Here is a 10,000-nt window from a genome sequence, read left to right on the forward strand (position 1 = left end):
CAATCGACTCTAGCCATTCCAGCCGAACAACAGAAGGCAAAAAAGATTAAGTTATTAACATCAACCTTTAGTGAACAAAGGTCATCATTATTTTCGAGTCTCTACTAATTAATTTGAAGGCATCATTCATCTCTAAGCAGAAAGACTAACATAGAAAGATTGTTGTAAGTGTCTCGGTGTGCCATTACGCTTAATCCAAGTAGGGCGGAGAAAGGTCAATGTCACCAAATTTGCCCAACTGTGCAAAACAGGAAAAATTATTTGGAGAAATTTGCGGAAAAAATAACAGTCATTTTCGTAAAGATGGGATTAGCACAGGCTCATCAAACAAGGAGGTTCATTTTTCGGCAGGTTAGATGAACGCGACAAACACAACATTATAGAATAAGATTGCTAAAGATTGTAAAGAAGAGCATATCCGCCCACAGAAAGAGGAAAAAGTACAATCTGGCGACGTCTAGATCAACCAGAAACGATTTTTTGGGGGTTTGAACAGCTTAAACCGTTTCGATTGTAATAAAACTCAAACTTTCATGTAATTATAATTTAAGGGTAACTATTTTGAAGAAGATTTTGTGTCACTTTGAAGAAAACGGTAAAGTTCACCCTTCACTTTGGTATAGGTACGTTGATGACACTTTCAGAGTTTCTATAATATTAATATATGTATAAATAGTTGTCACAGCAGTATCAAATTCACGATTGACTTTGAGCAAAACAACGAGATTCCACTTCAACGCTGCCCCAACAACACTTCGTTGACATGCAGCCTACACCAAATGGAATTCGTACACACCGCGCAAGTGCAAAATCAATAACTGATCGCATGCCTATCGTTGCTAGCGAATCTGCTCCACACCTTCTTTGATACAATCCGCTCTCAATGATCTCCGAAAACGTCCTCTTCAAGACTCTATAACCAGAAAGATGCATTTCAACTCGTGAATTGAAATCTACCAATTCTAATTTTCGTTTAAGAAAACAATTCAGTTTGGAGATTTAGTTTAAAGTAAACACCGCAACTTAAAAAAAACACCTTAGATGTCATGCAATACAGAAATAAACTTGTGCATTCTATAACGACCCACTACATTTGAGCTGACTCGAACAGCATTCGGTGCTGTTTCCTGACTTACCCTTTGTAGAAAACATAACTTGAAACTGAAGACAGAGATTGTTTACGAGACAGAAACGCTGTCTTTTGTTAAGAGCTTTTCTCTGATGTTTAAAGAAAAAACATACGGTTTACACTTTCAAGCAAATCCCAAACATTTTTTCTTTTATTGATTCAACTGCGCAGACAAAACCATATGCCACTTTTTTTTATATTTGTCATGGTATTAAGGAGAGTCCTTCGAATTACCCTTTAAATATAATAAGTAACTTTGCCTGTCGCCATAATCAAAAAAGGTTTCAGTTAAGCCAAGTCATCCAATACAATGTTGTTCTTGTTAGTAATTAAGCACTTGCACATTTTGGTAGACCACAATTAACAAAGAAAGTAATCCTTTTAAATCAAGGGGTGAACTTCAACAAGTCTTGTAATGTGGCTTCGGTATTTGAAAGCTTGAAGGAAGAGGATTGAAATGAACTGAGGATGTCGTCTAAGGCAAACAGGTACTGATGGATGACGAAGACTTTGAAAAAATGGGTCTAGTAATCGCGAACTAAACCAGCGTCGCTACAGATTCGTGTATCGTGATCGATGACTACGTCACTGTTTGTTATAAATTACGTGCTACGGACTCGGTCAAGTGCTTTACATTAGTATCATTAAATGGTAACAATTGAACAAAGGATAGCGCTCATTTCCTGTTTAGGGTTCACTAATACAACGAAACCCTGGAGGGAACATTTTAATTGTATTTAAATGCAAATAACTCGAAAGTCAAGGCCAAGTCGAACACACTGTTCACGTGGTCTCCTTCAACAACAGAAAATCGATATGACTCTGGAGGCACTACAGACGAAAACAACCCAATCCGTTTAACGAAAACAGCTATGTTTTGCACAAATTCGATAAAATGAACACGATCAGATGACGAGGTCCTTATCTGGTTTACCTCTTCTCTAAATATAGAGTGAACTCTACTAAGAACCTGCCCGTTGACAAACTTTCATCTAACACTCGGTTCTACGAAAATTGAACATAGAATAAAGTTATTTTCTCCGCAAGACTTAAAACTCCCAGCCAAAAACGAACAATTTCAAACAACACAACAACTCAACTGACAGTTTCTTGCAAAAGAGTTTTGTCTAACGCTCTCACATCAGTATATGCGATCGCTACCGCCCTCATAACGGTGCGTGGCTCTTTCGAGTCAAACGGCGAATCAACTTTGATAGAAAGAACCCAAATTTTACGCAGGTCAACCGTTACGACTGTTATTATAAACCACAAAGATAACAATTTTGCCCTTGACCATATTCTCTGGTTGATCGACAAACAACTCGTTCAACACTCCAAGGTCTTCGGAACGAACACGATATCTTGTTTGCCTTGTTGACTGGAATGCAGTTTAAGAAGAGCCTGAGGGACACACAAGCAAGTCGACCTGTGCAAACGAAAAACGTTTGGCAGCAGAACAAAAGATTCTAGTTGGGTGTGTCAAATGCTTATTCCCTTTCGAGGAAAAAAATAATTAGGGGTATTTGGGAAACGTTAATACTGAGATGGCGCAATGGTACCGCACATCAGTGGGTCGAGTTTCGCTCGCAGTCCAACTCTGCTCCATGTGGTTTTTCTCCCGCGGGGTACTCCCCCGGGGGTACTCCGGTTTGCCCTTCTCCTAAAAAACCAACTTAAGATTTGACATGAGTTGATTTGATTTGATTTCTGTTCAGTGTCCTCAATTAGCGCCTCAGAGATAAATTCAAGATTGAATTAGCCTGCAAGCAAGCTCTCGAAGTGGCGGGTAGAAAAAAGGTGTTGGTGGAAAACAGTCTTTGGGCGCTGCTCCTTCCTCCCACCCGCCCCTCCGAGAGCTTGCTCGCAGGCTATTATTGAATGCAATAGGGTTATCCCTTCTTCAGCGCAGTCGGACAGCTAAAGCGTAATGCTAAAAACGATTGAGGGGCCATGCAAAATAAGTTGACTCATTTGACAAAATCGAGTACTGAAAGCTATGCAATAACCTCTCCCGTGAGGAATATGTCAATATTCAGCACGATAGTTAAATTATAAAACAGGCAGTGCTGTCTTTGGGAAGAAACTGTCGCGAATTACAACTGTTGAGACGTAGCGAACTCTCCGTCGCGACATCCTTCAGTATATTAAGCCCACATTGCTCAATGACGTCCTGCTTTGTTTGCAGCTGCTTAATATTTCACTGTAACCATACGGAGTTTGACAGTTCTTGCTACTTGGGGTTAGAAAGCATGACAGATCTGTTACGTAATGAAGATTCACCACGTACCATCCACTAATGACACAATCGATAAAAAATCCTATTCCATTTTAGGAGAACCAAGGAACGGTCCTGTCTTTGAGATTTTCCATCTTTTAAGGCAAGAAATTTACCGAGTAAATAAAATGAGACACCTTTCAGTGAAGAGAATAAGAAAGGCGAAAAGGACACCCAAGGGAAAATAAATGTAAGAAATTCCCATATGTTTTGAACAATCTGTAAAATTTCGTTCCCTGCTCGTAGCTAATTATCGAAGTACGGTTGCTGGCTTTGATTAAAGAATACCTGACAGATGATATGGCGAGAGAAATGGAAGGGGCATTTTGATCAGGATGTCTTAAAGATTGATATATAGAGCCGGCCATTAATTAACTATTTAATTACTTAACTATATAACATGGATCCAGGAGAAGACAGTGTAGATCGGTCTTTCACGTTTAAACGTTCAAACACTAGGTTTTAGAAAACCATACTTGAAACCATTTAAGTGGTCTAGTTGTTCGTAAATAATTAAAAACATACTGGAATTTTTTTCCCATAGCTAAAAAATGTGCCTCTTGATAGCTGACATTTAATATTCTGAACGAGTCATTGAAACAGTACCCGTGCAAGTATTCCAAAATTAGAGATCCCATTTCTGATTTTTCTCGCTAACACTCGACTGTTTCCTTTAGCTGTTACTGTAACTCAAATGGTTGATACAATGCAGATAATTATAATTTACAAACTTTGCACTTCGATCCGGTCAGCCGAGCCTTGCAGAACTAAATTCCCGAGCCAGCAGGAAAAACGCACTTCACAAATTGTCAACATTCTTCTGATAAGTTTTTATTATTATTCAAATCGACGAGGCGATGATTTGACAGACAGTCTTTTGACTGAGCTACTAGTCAATTCAGCACTGTGAGCTTCTACATTTTAATGGCATGCAAGCAAGTGTTACTTAACACTATCAGCTATCCACCCCGAATTTAAATGCCTAATGCTTTTGCTCTCTGCTTAACTGCGGGAACACGTCAGCTTACCAAACCCACTAATTACGAGCCCGTTATAAGCCCTTTTAGGGCCAGGCGATCCGGTTCAGACCCTGAAGTCAGCCTCTAACTTTTGCTAGTGGCTTTGTCAGTAAAGGACTACATCAAAATGATCTTATGGAAGGAATTTTCTTCCGAGTTTTGTATATAGTTCTGATTTCAACTCATTAAGTGATCAAGACAGAATTCAATTTTTCTGCACCCAATATTTCACCAGGTAGGTACATATGTCCGCGTCATTAAACATTTTAAGAATTATCTCCGCTTAACGATAAGTTAAGTCTTAACGGGAATTTTAGCAGCCTTTCTTCAAACTCACAGCAGAAACTGAATTAAATAAAACCGAGATCGTGCTTCCGTGTTAATTGTAAAATTGTTATAAAATTTGCTCATATAATATCCAAGATCAAAATTAATTGATTTTAGATACGATCTAGGACATGCAAGAACTTGTGTTTAGTTTCTTTTTAGCCCTCAGAAAAACACTTCCTTGGTTGCCCAACACCTAAACTTGATGTTTCACTGCACTTTTGACGCAGGTCGTTAATATGTGATATACCTATAAACGGCGAATACTTATTGTCCCAATTTTACCTAAAATCTGTGCAAGGTGTGTCTTAACTTATTGTACGGCTTCAACAGTAATCTTGTACGGTTTAGGACGAACAGTCAACCCAAAAGTATCCTCAATAGGGTCCTCAGTTCCATTACGGAGTACTACCTTCTGCAGAAGCGTGCCTAGCACCAAAAAAGGACTGATTTTGCATAGCTTTCACCAGGGCATTTCCTATCGCCAGCAGAGAATGCTAGAAAGCAAGGAGATCGTACAACGTTCTGTCTTCTATCATCCATGAAACGATAAGGATTGAACTCATTGGGCTGGTCGAAGTAATTTGGGTCTCGCGAACATCCCCAAAGGTTTGCAAACACAATGGATCCCTTGGGCAAAGGGTATCCAGCAACACTGGTGTCTCGGGTGGTGCAGTGGGGTAAAGCGAACGGTAGGAAGCTGCTCATTCGAAGGATTTCTAGAATTGTAGCCTCCAAAAGTGGAAGCTTGTCCTTGTCGTGGAGAGTAAGAGAGGCAAACCCTTTCAAACGGGCAAGTTCTTTCCGCAGCTCGGCCTGCACATCTCGATGAGACACAAGGTAAGCTACGGCCCAGCGGAGGGCGGTTGATAATTTTTCGTATCCGCCGCCGAAACAGTCAGCTGTTATGTTAATCAACCTTTCGTCATCAAAGTGGTTCGAGCTGTTGTCCTCGTCAATATCCTCTAAGTGTTCGCTTCCGAATGAGAGAGCGTCCTTGTTTTTGACCACCTGTCCTAACGCCTCGTTGAATGTCGCTCGTTGAAAGCCACTTTTCTGGGCCTCCCTGTTACTGATGTGGTAAATTTTCCTGACAAACTCTGTAAGTTCAGCAACAGAGTCCTCCAGTTTCTGCACTTGTTTCCTGAAGACCACTTCCATCCAGGGCATAAAGTCCACACTGTTACCCACGGCGCTGTTTTCGATAAAGTCCGTCGAGCCGTCCATCATGAACTGGGCATTCTTGACAAAAGCGTCTCGCAGCTTGTCACCGAAAAACAAGCAGAATTGCAAACTGCAAGCCATGTGTTTCAGCAGACATGTCGGATCAAAGCGTTGTTCTCTCGAGTTAAGAAAACTCTGAATCAAAGCATTTGTCTCCCTGATGACCGTGTTGGAGAAGTGGCTGTCATTGTCAAGAATTGTTCGCATGGCTAGCTCCGTCGCTCTCTTGTTTTTTACATATTTCGGGCCAAACACAGGCCATGCGACAGTTCTCTCACCTCGGCTGGAAAAGATGAAACTATGCAAGGGAGGACGTGAGGAAAAATCAGAGCCTTTTTGGAGAAGTGCTTCCTTTACAGTATCGATGTCATTGAGAATAATGACCTCTCGACTTCCAAGTCTCATAGAAAACACCTTTCCGTAGTGTCGCATCAGTCTGGTAACGTTCTTGTGAGGAGCTGAGCCGAACAGGAAAATGTTTCCAATAATGGGAAGACTCCAGGGACCAGGGGGCTTTCTTTCCTCCGCAGGCCGCAAATACATCACAGACAACCACACGAGTGCAAGAGCAAGGAAAATCACCAAAAATGAATGTTCTGCGAGCACTTCCAAAAGGTATTCCCAAAGCATCGTCAATCGTCAGGCGTAAGTGAACTCGTGGCAAATAGTTAAATTATGCGAATACTCGAGTCAGCGTCTAGGTAATTCTAATATATATACGTGGTTAGATCAGTGAAATAATTTGTTGCATGCTCCAAGTGGTGCTTAAGGAGACTCGAGTTGCGGGCACGCAAGACGTTTATAATACGGCTGTTTGCGCGAGATGAATTAGTGGGAGGTGTCCGACAAACAAATTTGATGCTGCCACTTTTTGTTTTTCTCGTTTGGGTTCAAGGTTGACTCGCTTGATTGATTTTGACAAACAGCCGGATTTTTAGCTGCACGGGTCAGAAGTCTGTCAGTTGGCACATGTGAGAAAATTAGAACAGGATTTAGGGACACAGGATCCGCTCAGATGAGATCATTCCTAGGATTTACAGGAAGTCTCTGCTTTGCCCTTGATTCAGGCGACCGACCAAGGTCAACATTCACCTCACAATGAAAACTCACACTCCAAGAGTAAAGTAAGGAGAATATACAGGGTCGTCAAATTGAAAGTAGTCTAGGAATGTACATCACTTAACGAAAAATTAACATAGGGGGGTTCATTTGAAAGAAAGAGTTTCTTGATTTCTGTTTTGTATGAAATAGGTAAATATAATCACTAAAGCTGATTTGGGGGCTTACATTTCAGTTGCGGTTTCCAATCAATAGGTAGATTTATCACCTCTCAACTTGCACGTACTGTGGAACGACTTCGCTAAACGAGTTTTTCTTTTCTTAGAAAATTTGATCAGCCTGCCAGCTCGAAGTCATTAATTACAAGTTTCGTCAAAGCACACCCAGACACAATAGGCTCCCGTTTAGCAACCTTCTGTGCCATAGTTTTCTTTACATATTACAAATTGATACAATTGTTCGAGTTGCTAATTGGCACTTATCATTCCACAGTGTAAAAGCAGAGAAAATGTGTCCGTTAATATAAGCTTATGACTGAGGCTATTAAAAGACCGGAAAACCAACAAAGGTAGCGTAGGGAAGAGGGTACGAAACTCTTTTAGAACTTTACTTCTAGAGTCAGTGGTAATGCAAGGGCATCAAACAAACTGCTGGATACCTGACATTTGAGTTAAAAAGGTCTAACAGGCGTAACGCACGGGCAAAATAATGCATTTGCCAGATAACAAGGTCTGAGAATTCCTCTGGATCAGAATTTCTCACAGGAGTTAAGTGTTTTCACTTCATCAATCCGCACAAAACACCGGCCCCATTCCCTTCGTAATGACCATTCCAAGAATTCTCAAAGTCAGCCGTTTCATACGTAACAATGTATCGTGCCGTCTTCATAAACAATGATTGACGAGTGTAAGTAATAACAATGCCACAATGTCAGCAGAGTGGTGCAAAACATTCGTCCAGTTTCGCGAGCGTTTTGAGCCACTTTTCATACATGTGACTCAGTGACTGTATGCGCTTTCCTTTTTACGGTGGAAAAGTAACAATAATATGCGCAGACAGGCCGTCTAATTTTTGTATGTCTCGTTCTTTATCAAACTTTCTGACGTCGTATGCAAAGTACGGGATCTTGATGGCTATCTCTAGTTGAATCACTGAACGCCGAAATTTTCTTCAAGATGTAAGGGACGTGGTTACACGTACAAGCACTAAGGCTGAAAGAAAAAAAAATGTTCTTAACTCAAGCTTTGATGAAAAGTGTGTGTAAAGGCACCAATTGAAAGTTAGGAAGTTAGTGTGAACATGGTAAAGTTCGCTGTTGCGTACAAACACGAGGTTTCTTCCTTTGTCAGTTGTACTTCAACAGGACTTCCCAAAACACGAGAGGCATTTCAAATCTCGTTTTCTCTGCTCACACAGCCGGTTGAAGCCTGAATGTGCTCCTTTTCAATGTACTACAAAAACCTGAAGCCACACTTAAAATGCTTGTTACAAACAAAACAATAACGAATTGACATACATTAGTGCTCAACAAAATTTAGTCTTGCAGAGAATGTCCTGAGGGCGTACAAAGCTATGTCGGAAGCTCGTTTGATCGATACACAAAATTTTGTAATCAAGCATTGTGTAACACCGTCAAACATCTCTCCCGTTTAGTAATGATTTGTCCACATTGCGTACAAGGTGTTTTTTCTTTTACTGTTGCAAGGAGTTGTAAAATCAAAGAGTAATTTAAGTATTCAAATTAGAGTTCTCGAGGCGTGATTCCTGTGGTGTTGTTTTGGTCTATTCTATTCTTGGGAACACTTGGGTTAAAAGTTACCATTCGCCAAATTAAAGGGTAAAACGAGACACAATAGATATTTTTTGGGGTTTATCTGCAAACATCTACCACTTGACGATGTGAACAAAGTGTCTGTATTTACCCAATTCAAATCAAAAGCGACGTCGCACTGCAAACAGACAGCTGAAGGAAAGAGCACAACGACCTGACAGTTTGAAGAAGTACGTCAGCATTGTATAAATTCATCACGAATTCGAAATGGAAGCACGGACACAAGAGACCCCTAAGAGAGACTTCAAACGGTGCCGCAAGGTCAAGGTGACTCAATTGAGTTAAATGACTCACAGATCCAATATTTCTCCTCACATAATATCAAATGACGCAGGGATGGGAGATGCACCCAATCGAAGAGAACGATAGGTCCAAATGGCGTGCGCTCTTGAACAGATTATTTTTTGAGTACGAATATCCCGGACGTCTGGTACTAAACTCGTTGTTTAGACTGGAAATAAGAACAAGTAATAAATGAAAGGGAACCAAATTGGACCTTTGCAAAACAAAAAGAGCTTTGAAGAGGAAAAATCTTTGCTCAAGTCAAAATTATGACACCATGGACTCTCGTTAGTTTTTGTGTCCCAAGAATTATTCCTCTCGGAAGTGACCCCCTAAGGTATTGTGACGCAAAACTTAAATGCCATTACGAGAATCGTACGCCAACGCGAAAAACGTTGTTTCGCAAAACTGCAAGAACAGATTCCAAAGGGCACTGATGCCAAAAGCCTTTCATGCTTCTCAGCAGGTTTAAAACAGTGAAAGGTGACAATCACTAGGGATTTTGCTGCATGAAGTAGTGTCAACGTATTGTTTCCAACATGACCGGCATAACTCATTGCGTCGTACATTTCCGTGTGCTAACAAACCGAACTGATAGACCTAACAACAGAATCTGGGGACGTTTAAGAGGGTCGGGAAGAGGGTGCTTTCGCAGTATTTTCTAATCAAGTTGTTCTTAAGACTAAGCACTGATAATTGCTACGAGGACAGCCTGAATGAGCAAAAACAATAAGCTCTGCATGTCCTGCACGTGCGCCTTTACATTCGTTACATTTTTTCGCGAAAAGAAGAAACCAAGCGGAAGGTTTTGGAGAGCATTAACACATGACGTTTCTTTCCGCCTGGTCGCCCAA

At 40.8% G+C, this 10,000-nt stretch overlaps 1 pseudogene; it reads right to left on the reverse strand.

Annotated features, from left to right (window-relative positions):
* Positions 1–4,219: 4,219 nt before the first annotated feature.
* Positions 4,220–8,498, reverse strand: LOC137975823 (cytochrome P450 1A1-like; annotated as a pseudogene).
* Positions 8,499–10,000: the final 1,502 nt, after the last annotated feature.

Source organism: Montipora foliosa, chromosome 11, assembly GCF_036669935.1.
Source record: "Montipora foliosa isolate CH-2021 chromosome 11, ASM3666993v2, whole genome shotgun sequence".
Lineage (NCBI taxonomy): Eukaryota > Metazoa > Cnidaria > Anthozoa > Scleractinia > Acroporidae > Montipora > Montipora foliosa.